The sequence below is a fragment of the Podarcis melisellensis genome (assembly GCF_964234715.1).
Source record: "Podarcis melisellensis genome assembly, chromosome: 2".
NCBI classification, from domain to species: domain Eukaryota; kingdom Metazoa; phylum Chordata; class Lepidosauria; order Squamata; family Lacertidae; genus Podarcis; species Podarcis melisellensis.
Genome location: NC_138529.1, coordinates 28,986,455 through 29,000,265, shown reverse-complemented (window position 1 = coordinate 29,000,265; position 13,811 = coordinate 28,986,455).

The window sequence follows — 13,811 nt, the reverse complement described above, 5'->3', positions numbered from 1 at the left end:
GGAAGCCGACAGAACCGCACAGAAGAGGGGAAAGAGGATTGAACAACCTGGAGACAGTGAATAACAAACATGGAAAAGTTCGGGGGGTTGTGTATTTTAAAAGCTGCGATAAACACACACCGGAAAAGAGATGATCGTCTCGAATAGGGTTTGCCTTAAGGGTCTTTAAGAGTTGGCTAGAAGGGATAATTTCTCCAGGTGCAGCTTCTCCTGCCACAAAGCACTGCAGCGACAGGAAAACTTGGGCCAGTACTTCATCCTCTGACCCTCTGAAAGATGCAGATACTCTCCTGGCTCAGTATCACCTGACAATAATAGCTTAAGCAGAGGGGTTGTGAAATAGCAGCTGTGGCATCTGCAGCAAGATGATATTATTATTAATTTGTATACCGCTTTTATGCCCAAAGGGCAGTTGGCTGCCTCCATTTCTGGCTTTCTTTGTTAGCCTGCGGGGGAAGAGTTTAGGATCCAGCGCGTTTTCCTTCCGTCCCCATTCGCCCCCCCCCCCGTGTCACCAATAAAGCAGTTTCCTGGGCAGGCGGGGAGATCTCTGCCTGAAGCCCCCCAGTGGGGCTATGAACTCCATTCTGCCGCTTCTCACCTGTATGTGGAAATAGACAGGAAAACGGAAAGCTCACAACTAAAATCCCAAGGTGCAAAGAACTAAATGCCCTGCCATCTGATCGTGCCAGGAATACATTACACGGACATCTAAAATCAGCCAGGAGAATTGCAGATACCAATCGTTCTCTCACTCACGCATATACACACACAGCGTCAGCAAACGGGCGCCTGGCTCTTTAAGGGGATATTATTACATCCAAAGGGGCCGCACAAACAAACTCTCCTCTCGACCTGTCTCTAAAGTGTCCGCTGGATTTCTTTAATCCGGGCTGTCAGTGGCGTAGCGTGGGGGGTGCAGGGGGGACCGGCCGCACCGGGCGCAACATCTGGGGGTTAGGGTTAGGGGGCGCAAATCCACGGGTTAGGGAGCACAAATTACTTGCCTTGCCCCGGGTGCTGACAACCCACGCTACGCCACTGCGGGCTGTTGAGGAAGTGAGGACCAAGTCCTAAACTGCGAACCAGGAATACCAAGCGAACCATTTTAGACACCAGGATCTGACTTGCACTAGCCACTCCTGCTGTTGCGCTGAATTTTGGAGCAACCGATTGTAACCCGGGTGGTGGTGGGGAAGTCGGTTGGGCATTAGGTCGGTTGTAGGTTAACTTGGAGGAAGCAGGGCAGCGGATCGAGCCGACCTCCAGGATGGAAGCAGCGGGCTTGATTCTGTTGAACTCCCCCGGCACCTCCTTGGGGAGAAGTCCTTTCCTGGAAGTGATTTGGGCTGGGGAAAGAAGAACCCATTTAATAGGTCAGGAATCTATTTTGGATTTAAAAGGGCGGAGGCATTCGTTCAATGCTGGCGGCTTGTGATTCATTATAAACCCCAGGAAGTCTCGCCGGCCCACAGGGTTTTGGGTGTTCCAAAGCAGCTCCCTTTTTTTAAAACTTAGAGGGGGGTGTTTGAAATGAGTTAGGAAACGATCCCGGGGCGACGATCTCGAAGCTTTCCAGGAATTTCCGTTAGGACTATGGAATCCCAGGATCATCTAAAAAAAAAAAGTTATTAAAGAGGTAAAGAATTTACGCGTTGGGAGGAGGCGGAAGAAGAGGAGGAAAAGGGAGAAATCCCCGTGCGTGTGCTGTTAATATTTCCTTTTCCCGCGGCGCTCCTCGCCCTTCCGGAGCGGAAAGAGTTAAGCGTTTCCGTATGCAAATGAGGCCGGAGTTGGCAGCCACGTGTGTCGCTCGCGAGGGGGAGGAAAGCGAACGCCGATGGCTCGCTGCGCGCTCGGCTTCTGCAGGCGCCCGCTGGGACCAAGAGCGGCCGAGCAGCGGACTGGCGGTGGCGGGGAAGGGCCGCGGGTCCCTCGCTTGTCCCCGCAGCGTGGAAGGCTGGATTTTAATTTTTTCCCCAAATTAACCCGCGCTGCCCTTCCTCCCTCCCCCGGCAACAAGGCCCCTCCTCGGAGCTTTGTTCCTTTTGTTATCCAAGACAGGCACCCAATCGTAAGGGTTGCACAGGGTCTCTACCCCAGCCAGTTCGTGGACGACATCTACGATGATGCCTAACTGGCGGCGTTCACACGTGCGTGGTGTTCTTGACTCCGCGACTGCAACAGGCACGTGGGGACGCTCTCTCAGGACCTCTCTATGTCAGGAGGTTCGAGTTCAAAGGGGGAATCAAATGTAGACACTTGTCAAAAAATTATTTCCCCATGTCTTTGCGCACGTCGAAACCAGGTGGGATACAGCCACAGTTCAGAACTGCAAAGTTAAAACGAAGAAGAGATGGGATTTGGGGTGAAACAAACACATCTATTTGCCTTTTTTGTTAACTGATACGATTTGGGCATATTTAAAGAGTTTAACATGTTGGTGAGCCGGTGTAATGTCTACCCCGTTTCCCTTCTCATTGGCTGTGAAGTCGAACCCTGCCCACTTTGGGTGGGGGACTTTGGCTGGGCAGTCTGCGGACCATAGTGGGAACCTGGAGTCTGCCACTTGTTCTTATTTAGGAGCAAGTTTTTGGGGGGGAAGGATTGCTCCCAAGCTGTTACTGGTGGGGGAGCACAGTACAGATGCACAATTAGTGTTATCGTTACTATTACTAATGACAATATGGAAAAATCATGATTATGTCTTCAATTTATATTCCTGTCTCTTCTTTTTCTCTTCTTTAGGAGATGGCAGCCATTTTGTGTTAGGTGACTTATTTCCTTGAGTAGTGTAAAATGTTGCTCCTGATGCCTGGGGTAAACAGCAAACTGTTCTTATGCCTTGAAGAAACCTCCATTATTATCATTTTTACCATTAAGGGTGCATGCCTTAGCTAGAAATATGCCAACTAAGGAGCCATAAAATGATAGCTGTTATGCCAACGTTGAAATATATTCCACTCCCAGCACAAATAGAGGAGTGCTGGGCCTGTCAATAAGGAACCGTAGAATTGGGGGGAATTTTTCGGTGAAGGATGAAAGAGAAAAGTTGTGTATCTCTAGTAGGGACAACCTTTTGTTGTTTTCTAACTAAACAGAAATTCAATGAAAGAAAAGTGAGGCACAAATGAAAGTTAAATTAAAAAACTTAAAAATACTTTTTTTGGGGGGTAATTTAATTCCTTATTGACAGAGCACACAATTGCACTAGCTCCTATGGTGCACTGAACACACACACATGTTTCTGGCAACTAAGTAGGTGGCATCCCTTCTTCCTTTTTACTTAAAAATACTTTTTAATACAAAAGCTGAAATCTTTAGAACAAAATAAATGACTCCAGGAAGAAGACAATAGAGGGGGTGAGGGATGACACTGCTGCGCAATAAAACACAAAAGCCCAGAACAAACTGAGCAGTTAGAAAGGCCTTTGATGAAGTTCTTTATTTTGTTAGGTAATTGTAGAAGCAGCACATAAGAACATTCACAAACACACAGGGTGGAGGATGTGGGAAGGAGGAAAAGTGAGAGACTGTCATAATGACGGCTGTCATTGTTTGGATCCCTTGGCTATTTTGGAATACATACAGAACTGCTTTCCAGACTGGCATATCTTGAACATCTGAAGAACACTGCACTCCTTTGTTTGGTTTTGAAGGAACAACACGGTGTGGCCTAGAATCCTGCAGTGAGGGGATGTTTGTGTCTGTAACATTTTCTTATCACTTTTCAATAACTGTGTTTCCCAAAAGCAGTTCCCTGTAATAATAACACCACAACAATGAAGAATAATAGCTATAATCGGCAATTAGAAAACAACAGCAACAAAGCAGAACGGCAGATACAACAATGGCATACAGCCAAAGTTTGTCAGATAAAAATCAAACAAAAAAGACAAAACAAAAATCAATGGATATTTACTTGCCCTCAAGAAGAAAGAGACTGTACCTGCCAGCCTACCTTCAAGGGAACTGAGGAGGTTAGAGACCACAGCCAAAAAGGTCCTGTTCCTTGTCAGTGACAGACAATTCCCTAATTGGTAGAACATGAAGCAGGACCTGGTGAAAATATTTTAATATTCCAGGGCAACCGTAGGGAAAAAGAAACAAACAAACAAAAATTCCTTCCAGTAGCACCTTAGAGACCAACTAAGTTAGTTATTGGTAGGAGCTTTCGTGTTCATGCACACTTCTTCAGATACACTGAAACAGGCGTCACCAGACCGTGGGTGGGAATGGGTGATTGGGGTTTACCACACCTATCAGCCAAACACCCATTCTCACCACCCTTCTGAGTAATACCCCTCCCCACCCTCTCACTATATATAAGGGTCTGGTGACTTCTGTTTCAGTGTATCTGAAGAAGTGTGCATGCACACGAAAGCTCATATCAATAACTAACTTAGCCGGTCTCTAAGGTGCTAATGGAAGGATTTTTAAAATTTTTCTTTTGTTTTGACTATGGCAGACCAACACGGCTACCTACCTGTATATGGCCCATCCCACTTCAGGCTTTAAAAACCAGTGATCACAGCTTGAATTTGACCATAGGATTGTACAGTTGGAAGGGACCCCAAGGGCTTAATCCCCTGCAATGTAGTTGGTTTGGAAGTGATGTGGAAGCATACAGCTGTTAACATGTCAGCAGTCAGCTTCTGTTCTGGTTGAGGCCTCTAGACCATCTTCAAGGGTAGTCCCATATAAAGAGTGTTAACAGTAGTCTAATCAGTAACCATACAGCATGAACCAACTGTGGCAAGAGCTTTGCCCTCCCGTAGTGGGTGCAGTTGGTGCATCAAGTTAAGCTGGTCAAAGGCACTTGAGGTCAGAGCCATCACTTGGGCAGTGCAGTGCCAAGGAGAACTCCCAAGTTGCGAACCTGATCTCTCATCAGTTCCCCATAACTAACCGCTTAGTATCATTATCTCTGTTCTGACATAAATGAGCTTCAGCTTAGTAACCTTCATTACTGACTTCAAGCATGCAGTTCAGGGACTTTACTGCCACGTGAAGATCTGATAACGAAGCAAAATGAAATTGGGTGTCGTGTGTGCATTGATGATACAACAACCCAGTTCCCCAGAGAACTTCACCAACAGTTTCATACACATGTTCAATGGCATAGGAGAGAATATAGATCCCTGCTGAACTCGAAGAAACACAAGAAAGCAGTCGATTTGGAGCATCTTCAAAGCATGGTAAATTATCAGGCGTTTAATTAGCACCACATTTTTAGCAGCTAAAGCTGCCATCTTATGCACATTTGCCTGGGAACAAGCCACCTCGAAAGTATATCCCAAGGAAACACATACAGTACAGGATTGTCTGGAATAATACAGAAAGTGATCTTGTATCCTCAAGTTCTGTTTGGTAAAATGTAATATAGTTTTGTATCAAAACCTGGTTTTTGGTGTGTTACGGTAATGGCTGCAGGAGGCAGGGCAACATATATTCATTTCATGGTTCACTTTGTCTTAACAAGAGCAATGTATGATTTTATGTGCACGACTGCTTTGTGGAGGGGGAGATGTGTTGGGGAACGCCATTTGGATTTCTTTGCCCTAGGCACTCCGGAATAGGCTAGGCCATATTCCACTCCATGGGTGATAATCAGTTGTGGCATCCTGTTTGTGAAAACAGGTTTGGGGACCCTCTGAAGCAGATTTAGGAGGTGGGGCTGCAGGAGGCAGGGAAGGAGAATCCTGTCACATCCACTGATGTGAAGTTGGATCTCTCTCCAGGGTTTCTGCAACACAGGACATTTCGCGAAGCTCTGCTGGTATAGTGCAAAATAAGCGAGGACCCATGAAAAACAAGAGACAACTCCCGGCACCCCAACTCATAATGCTTTGGTTAACGAGAAGCATTTGTGTTTGGCGGGGTGCGGGGGGAGGGTGCTATGATTAAACCAGCCAGTCAAATGGATAAAGTCTTAAAACAGGAAATAAGCACTAGCCAAAGGCTTGTCTGTAGCAAGAAGGACCAGTCCCTTGGACTGGCAGCAGAACAGGAAAAGCAAAGCTCTCTGAGCTTGAAAGGAAAGGGCCTACTGGATATCACCATTTGCACACACCTTTCTGGCTAGGAGCTGAACAAAGACCCTGCCTCTGCACTGTCACAGAGCTGAGCCAATAAAAAGCAAACTGATATTACAATTTTGATTTCCCTGGGGGCCTGATGGGACTTAATGTAAGAATTATTATCCATTGTGAATAGCAGCTGATATAGAGTGCTCAGAGGAAATGGCAGTGGTGTTTTTTTTTATAAACCCAAACCAAAACAGTCATCTACTTAATGCTAAATTTTCACCTGCATGCATTAAGAGTTTGTTAAACTTGTTTTAAAGAGGGGATAAATGCCCTGTAATCTTGCCTAATGTACGTTTGCAAGAAAATCAGAGAAAGCTTAAATGCAAAAATAAAAAATAAAAATCTGGGTGAAAAGTGCCTGCTGGATGAGGTTGGGTATTTATTTATTATTATTCAACATCCCTCCATCAGGGTATTTCTGCAGGCCCACCCGTTTATTCCGCTGAACTTTAAAAGGATATCTGCATCTGAAAAATCTCAATATTTTCTCTTTAGAAACAGCCAAGCATAAAAGTGATCCATCGCCCCCCCCCCAGCTACCTTTATACCTTTCCTAAACACACAAATTAATTTACTCAGGTTCTTTGTGTTAAAAAAAAACACCCACGGCCCACACCCAGCTACAATAATCCTGCCTCAGGTGAAAACAAAAGAGCCCACCATTAAAGTGTATAAAGGCAGAAGCCACATCTCGGAGACTGCTATCATTCAGTGTTATAATCATTCAATTTCAAAGAGTTTAAATTGCTAAAAAGCCAGATCTGACAATATGGATTTCGGCAGGATATTCATCTGGCTTTTCTTCCTGGACTGATTGCACATGATTTGACAGTAATGATTATAATGGGGCCTATAATGTTGTCTTTGCCATCCTACTACCTTGAAGGTTTATGAACTGGTTATGTATCTTTTCCTTTGTAGGTTTTTTTAATTTTTTAAGGCATATTGCTCAGTTCCACAGAAACCACAACTGTACCATATACACAAGTGGGATCCAGTTTTTTTAAAAAAAACATTTCACTTTATAATACATATATATGGAAATACTGTGTTACAAATATGGAGGTCTGAAATCATTAAAAGGAAGGTGAAGTGCTGAAATCTTATCCACACCTACCTGCGAATAAGTTATATTGAGCTTCATTCCGAGTAGACAGGCATATGTTTTCACTGTTGCCCAGATTAAAATAGATAAGCTTGTGAAAAGGTATTTTGAGCTGATGGTTATTATTGTAAAATACCATAGGGATTACTTGATTCAGGCAGTCAAGAAAGAGCACTTAATGCAAAAAAGTTTGTGTTTTCTTAACCAAGAATCCTTAAAGTATTTCCTGATTTGAGATCCCAGAGCAGACCTCTGCATGGCAGTTTTAATCAGTTAAAAGTAAAGGCAGTTAATTGACCAAAAACCCTTGAATCGGTTGACAACCCTACTCATTTGTTTCTGAGAGAAAAGGTTTACACAAAGTTTCTTGTGAAAGGTTTCTAAAGACCTTTAATGATTCTTCCTGGCAATTAAGACCAAGATAATGGTATTCTAATCACATCCTGCTTACTGATACTGTTCTGTTGTTCAGAACTGCGAACAACAGAACAATGTTGAACAACAGTACACTGTACTCATTTTTCTCTGATTTCACCCGTTTCCACAGCGCATGTGTGCAAACGTGTAATAATTTATACAACACTTTTCATAGTCCACAGAGAACTTTTCAGTATTCAGGTCAACCCATGATCACACCAGACTCTGTCTCCCCCACCCCCCATGATAAGAGGTCCTAAGGACTCTTCATAAATGTAGAATTTATGCCCTCCCATAAATCTATTTGGGGTTCACAGAGATCAAGTTCACTGACCCATCCTCCACACTGGCTCCCAGTATGTGAGTAGCTTATCATTTTTCCGGGTAGTGTACATGGACCACAGATATGCTCATTTGAAGGGAGGGACTCTCACCTCCCAGTCAGATGTCAGGTTCTTTCAGGAAATAGATTTTGTATTGCTTTTCAGTAGCACTGCTGCCCAGCAATATTAAAACCTTCAGATGTTGCTGAAATACAGATCCCACCCCCCCCAGCCATTGGCCATGCTTGCTGAGGCTGATGGGAACTGTAGTTCAGCAATATCTAGCAAGCCAAAGATCCCTCAGACCTGATATAGAGAGAACCACTATTGTGAATAAACTTGCCCAGTTCAGACCAGTGCAGAATCTCAACCTCTTGGCTGGGGGTGACACTGAGACCTTGCAGCTCAGGAAAGTCAGCAGATCTGTGTGCCTTCTTCTGATCCAACCACAATTTAGCACCATTTAGCAAATGGATCAATGCCAGGGGTGGGCCGTGGAATTACTGCTGGCTTACAAAAATGGATACATTTTGGGTAGAACAGGGCATTGTTCAACAAAAGGGAAAACCGATTTATTTTTAAAGGGATTTCTAAAATTCATTTTCACCACCACATATCCATATTAAGCTGTTGATCGGACTAGTTGCTCTCAGAAATCAGAGGGTGAGAAATAAAAGATGTGGAAAAGAGAACAAATTAGGAGGCGAGCTGATCTGCAAAGCTAGCTCAGAATCAGTGTGGGTGTTTTCCCAACTATGCAAGCCCTTATGTCCCTCATTCATTCCAAGATGCAGGTAGGAAACCTCACCCTGTTGTTCAGTTTAATGTTTCCATCTGACTTTGGCCTATCCTTCTGCTGAAGCAGACCTGTTTGAAATGTAGGGCACAAACCACTTGCCTGTGGGTCACATAACATGCAGGGGATAAAAGAAAGAAGAAGATGGGGAAGTAGACTTTAAAGAGAATGAGAGGTTGGGGGAAGAGAGAGAGAGAGAGAGAGAGAGAGAGAGAGAGAGAGAGAGAGAGAGAGAAACCATGAAAATGAAAATCAATCAAATGCCACAAAGTAAGAGGCACACAAAGAATCCCTGCTCTGGGTTGCCAAGGCAAATCTGTCAATAGAGTATTGAACAAGCGCATCTGACTTGCAATTATTGTCCCTTTCAAAATGCAACTTGCTCCTTCACCTCACAGATCAAGCCGGGTGCTTGATGGCTTCACAGATTCAGAGTGAAAGGTAGATATTCCGAATGGAGAAAGAACAGAGAGTCCCTCCAGGAAAGATGGAGAAAAATTGCTGTCAGAGGAGCTGACCAGCCGCTGATATATGGGAGGAGACCCACTTTCTTAGGGGTAGCCAGGTTCGCCTAAATGCAGCGATGTTAGCTGAATGCAGCACACATGATAGAGTCTTGTGGCACCTGACGGATAGCACATTTGTTACTGCACAAGCTTGAGTGAGCTAGAACCAGCTCCACCAGACATGACATAAATTGTTACCCTCAGTAAGCAAATAAGAAAAAAAGGGTAAACCAATGAGGCCAAATAAAGGGTAAAAAAAGGGTAAAGCAATGAGGCCAAATACAGTGGTACCTCGGGTTAAGAACTTAATTCATTCTGGAGGTCCGTTCTTAACCTGAAACTGTTCTTAACCTGAAGCACCACTTTAGCTAATGGGGCCTCCCGCCGCTGCTGGGCCGCTGGAGCACAATTTCTGTTCTCATCCTGAAGCAAAGTTCTTAACCTGAGGTATTATTTCTGGGTTAGCGGAGTCTGTAACCTGAAGTGTCTGTAACCTGAAGCGTCTGTAACCCGAGGTACCACTGTAACAGAAAAAGTACAATTTGCGTTAATCCAGTATTAAGCAACTGTGAGGAACCATTTTCATTTCAAAGTCCTATTTGTTCGTATTTGTAATGTAATTTCATTGGGAATGCATTTCACAAAGAATAGATGGTATTGGAGAAAGGAGGTGGTAGTTGGTAGGTTTTTTTCCTGTCAGTGTTGTGAAGATGAGAAGTGTGGGGATTTCATGCAGGCGCTGTCTGGAAGGGTTTGTAAATAAAACTGGTTCAGTTGTTACCAACCTGACAGGTAAAAATATTTATTTTCAAGTATTTGTGTGAGGCGTATATTTTATCACAACCAGATAACAATATTGCCTTCTAGGGAACTTTTTGTGTGTGTGGAGGACACACCCTTAAATGGAAGCCCAGCCAGATGGATGGGGTATAAATATATTATTATTATTATTATTATTATTATTATTATTATTATTATTATTATGATGATGATGATGATGGATGGGAAACCTCTGGCCTCTGAACCCCTTCCAAGTCTTTCAACATGGCCAGGCAACACCCCACTCCCCTCTCCTTTCAAGGCACGCAAGGATGGGGGTAGAAATTATACCCCCCCCCCATTCCTCAGGTGATTGGTGCAGATCAGCTAAAGGCTTGGGGGAGGACTAAGCATGAAGGGAGAAAATAGTGGCAGTCTATGTGACAGAGAAAGAGTGAGGCATAGTGTGTGCCAAACACATGCATAGCATGCGTTTGTAGCTGTGTGCAGGCCTGGCCCCACTTACACTGGGGTCTTAGCCCAACTACTGCTAGAACATGCCCCCCTGCCCCAGCTTTTGACCAAGGTAACGCAGCCCTCAGGCTGACAAAGGTTCTACATTCCTTCTGCTGAGGTACAAATCAAAGAGAGAGGAAATTTCAGATTTCTTCCTTATTTACTGGAAGAAAGTGCAAGGGAAGCACTGAGGTTCTGGGTGGTATCTGGAGGTGAAGGGGCCAAGGGAAGGCTGGGCCCTGAATGCTGCATATTGAGCAGTGCTTGCCGCTTAAGTGGATGCAGTTTGTTGACAGCTGAGTGTAATTACAAGATTTTTCTCCTTGAAGAACAGGTCTGCACATGTGTCTCCTGACAACAGAGAAGAGAGACAGCCGCAAGAAAGAGCCCATCAGCTGCTCAGTGAATTGTGATACAGTTGGGATGCCTGGCACGGGGTTTTGCAGCTTCATTCCCCACCCCCTTCTTCTCTCTGCCCATTCTCTGTTGCGGCCACAAAGACTTTGCAACAAAATGCACTTTTTGCGCATATATATGTGTGTGTGTGTGTGTACACACACATACAGTATACCTGAAGGAGCGTCTCCACGTCCATCATTCTGCCTGGACACTGAGGTCCAGCGCCAAGGGCCTTCTGGCGGTTCCCTCGCTGCGAGAAGCCAAGTTACAGGAGACCAGGCAGAGGGCCTTCTCGGTAGTGGCACCCACCCTGTGGAACGCCCTCCAACCAGATGTCAAAGAGAAAAATAACTACCAAACATTTAGAAGACATCTGAAGGCAGCCCTGTTTAGGGAAGCTTTTAATGTTTAATAGGTTATTGTATTTTAGTGTTTTATTGGAAGCCGCCCAGAGTGGCTGGGGAAACCTAGTCAGATGGGTGGGGTATAAATAATATATATATATATATATATATATATATATATATATATATATATGCTTTCGTAGATTTTCACGGGTACAGGAATGCAGGTTTTGGTGTCCTCGGGTGTCTTCCCGTGTAAAAGTTGGGGTGTCTAGGCGACGTTTCGACGAGGTCTCACTCGTCATCTTCAGGCTGGTGCTTTCGGCTTCTTGTTACTGGAACAGAGCTCTGTTCGTCGAAACGTCGCCTAGACACCCCAACTTTTACACGGGAAGACACCCGAGGACACCAAAACCTGCATATATATATATATATATATAGCACCAAACCCCCAGAAAGTTGCACATACTATGCTTGTTCATTCAGAAGTCAGCCCCAATAACACAGGACTGCAAAGCTCTTAAAAAACCCCCCATATGGATATCCTCAGAGTGAGGCATTTTAGATGAGGTGGCCCAGTGCCTCTGTCCCTTTTCCAAGGCAGCCAGAGATTTTGTTTTAAATTTAGTTTAAAACATTTAAATGATTTGACTTTAAACTAGGTTTGAAAGAGAATTTCTACCCTCCATGGGAAAGTCACAGCAGCAGCAAAGGTGTTCTTGTAGGCCATCTTTCCCAGAATGCTCCTCTTTTTCATCAGGGTGAGACATGGAGATGGGAGAGCCCCGCAAGAGCTGGGCAGGTAGCGTGGCCTGCAAGGCAAATGAGGGTTAATCCACACACACACACCTGTCCCTGCTGCAGGAGGCAACTGCCTCAGTTTGCTGAATGGAATGGGGCTTGGCCCTCGCCTGCCCTGGATGGTTCCTGTCTGGCCCCATTAGTCTGGCAAGCAGCTTCCTTCAAACCCCTGAAACCTGACTGTTTTGGCTTGACTGCAGGACCCAAGTTCCTCTGCTCACACTTGGCACCTGCAACAGGAGGTTGTGGCACCATGAGCTTTGGTTTAGGGTCCACAGCATGAGTGCACTGGGGAGTGTGCAAAGAGCGATATGCCCTACAGAACCTCCGGGGCAATGCAATCCAGTTAAAAGCCATGCATCAAAGAAGGATCTTCCATATTTGCCTCAATACGATCCAGAATCGGTTTATAATAGTCCCCCTTGTGCCATCCCAGAGAGTTATCTGTAGACAAGGATGGAGGAAAGAAGTCCAGATGGCCCAGTCGTGTTAGTAGTACCACAAGCTGAATGCATGGTTGCATAAAAGCATTGCTATTGGGCCACTTTCTAGTCTCTAGTAGTTGTTTGTGGCTGGGTTAGGGTTGCCATATTTCAAAAAGTGAAAATCCAGACACAAAAGTTGTTGAGCTTTCTGTCTCTCCCCCCCCCCCCCTTTGGGCCAAAGTTGCTCAGCCTTTTTGGCAAAAATGCAAAACAATGAGTTTTTGAGCTAATTGAAAGGAAAATCGCCCCAAACTGCTTCTGTGACATGGGTTGCCATATGTCCAAATTTCACTGCTTCCGACTGCAGTATTCTGGCTACGTCCAGGAAATTCCAGATGTATGGCAACCCTAGGAAGGGTCATAGCTCAGTAGTGGAGCATGTGATTTGTATACTGAAGATCCCAGACTCAATGTGCAGCTGATTTCAACTTAATTTGCTCTTTATTAAATGCTAGATGAGATTGGCCAGTGGCTTAGACTGGTATAATGCAGCTGCTTATATTTCTCGGTAGTAAGCCAGCTATCAAAAGCACACCCTCATTGGTGCTCACATGAACTCCATCAGAGTCTTCCTCCAAATGGATTCTGCAGTGAAAAAGGCCCTTCTCTGAGCCTTAGCCAAGCAAACTCCTAGCAGGTTGTGGCACTGTCAGGCCCCAGCAGTAGGTCCACAGTGACCTAGGCTGACTGAACAGGATAAGTTAGTCTCACAGACTGCCTGGCCCCAGTTGTGTTCAGGGCTTTAATAGGTGAAAAACAGCACCTTAAACTTGTCTCCTTGGCCCAATAGCTAACTGGAAGCCTGTGCAAATATCTCAGCTCTGGCACTGTGTGTGTATATATATAGTGGCAGCAATGTGCAGTAGCTACAGCTTCCAAACCATCCTCAAGGATTGCCCTTCACAGAGCTTGTTACTGCAGCCCAGTCTTAAGAGTGCCACACATGGATCCCATGGTATGGTTGTAGCTGATGTACCAGCTGAAGTTGGCAGTAGGTGTGCCTTGCAACTGAGGTCAGTTGGGTCTCTAGTGTCCAAGATGGATCTAAGAGCACCCTCAAGTAGAAGCCCTAATACCTTGGCTGTGGTGACCCCTGCTGAGAGGATCCTTGTGGTGATCCATGTGCTTTGTTAGGGATCAGACTCAAGAGGGTGAGATGGAGAAGGAGGAATGGTGGAGATCACCCCCCCTTTCTCCTGACAGTGCAGGAGAAGAGGGAGACAGCCTTGATTTACAGCAGGGCTTTAAGGGGTTTGAGGAAAGTCACAGCT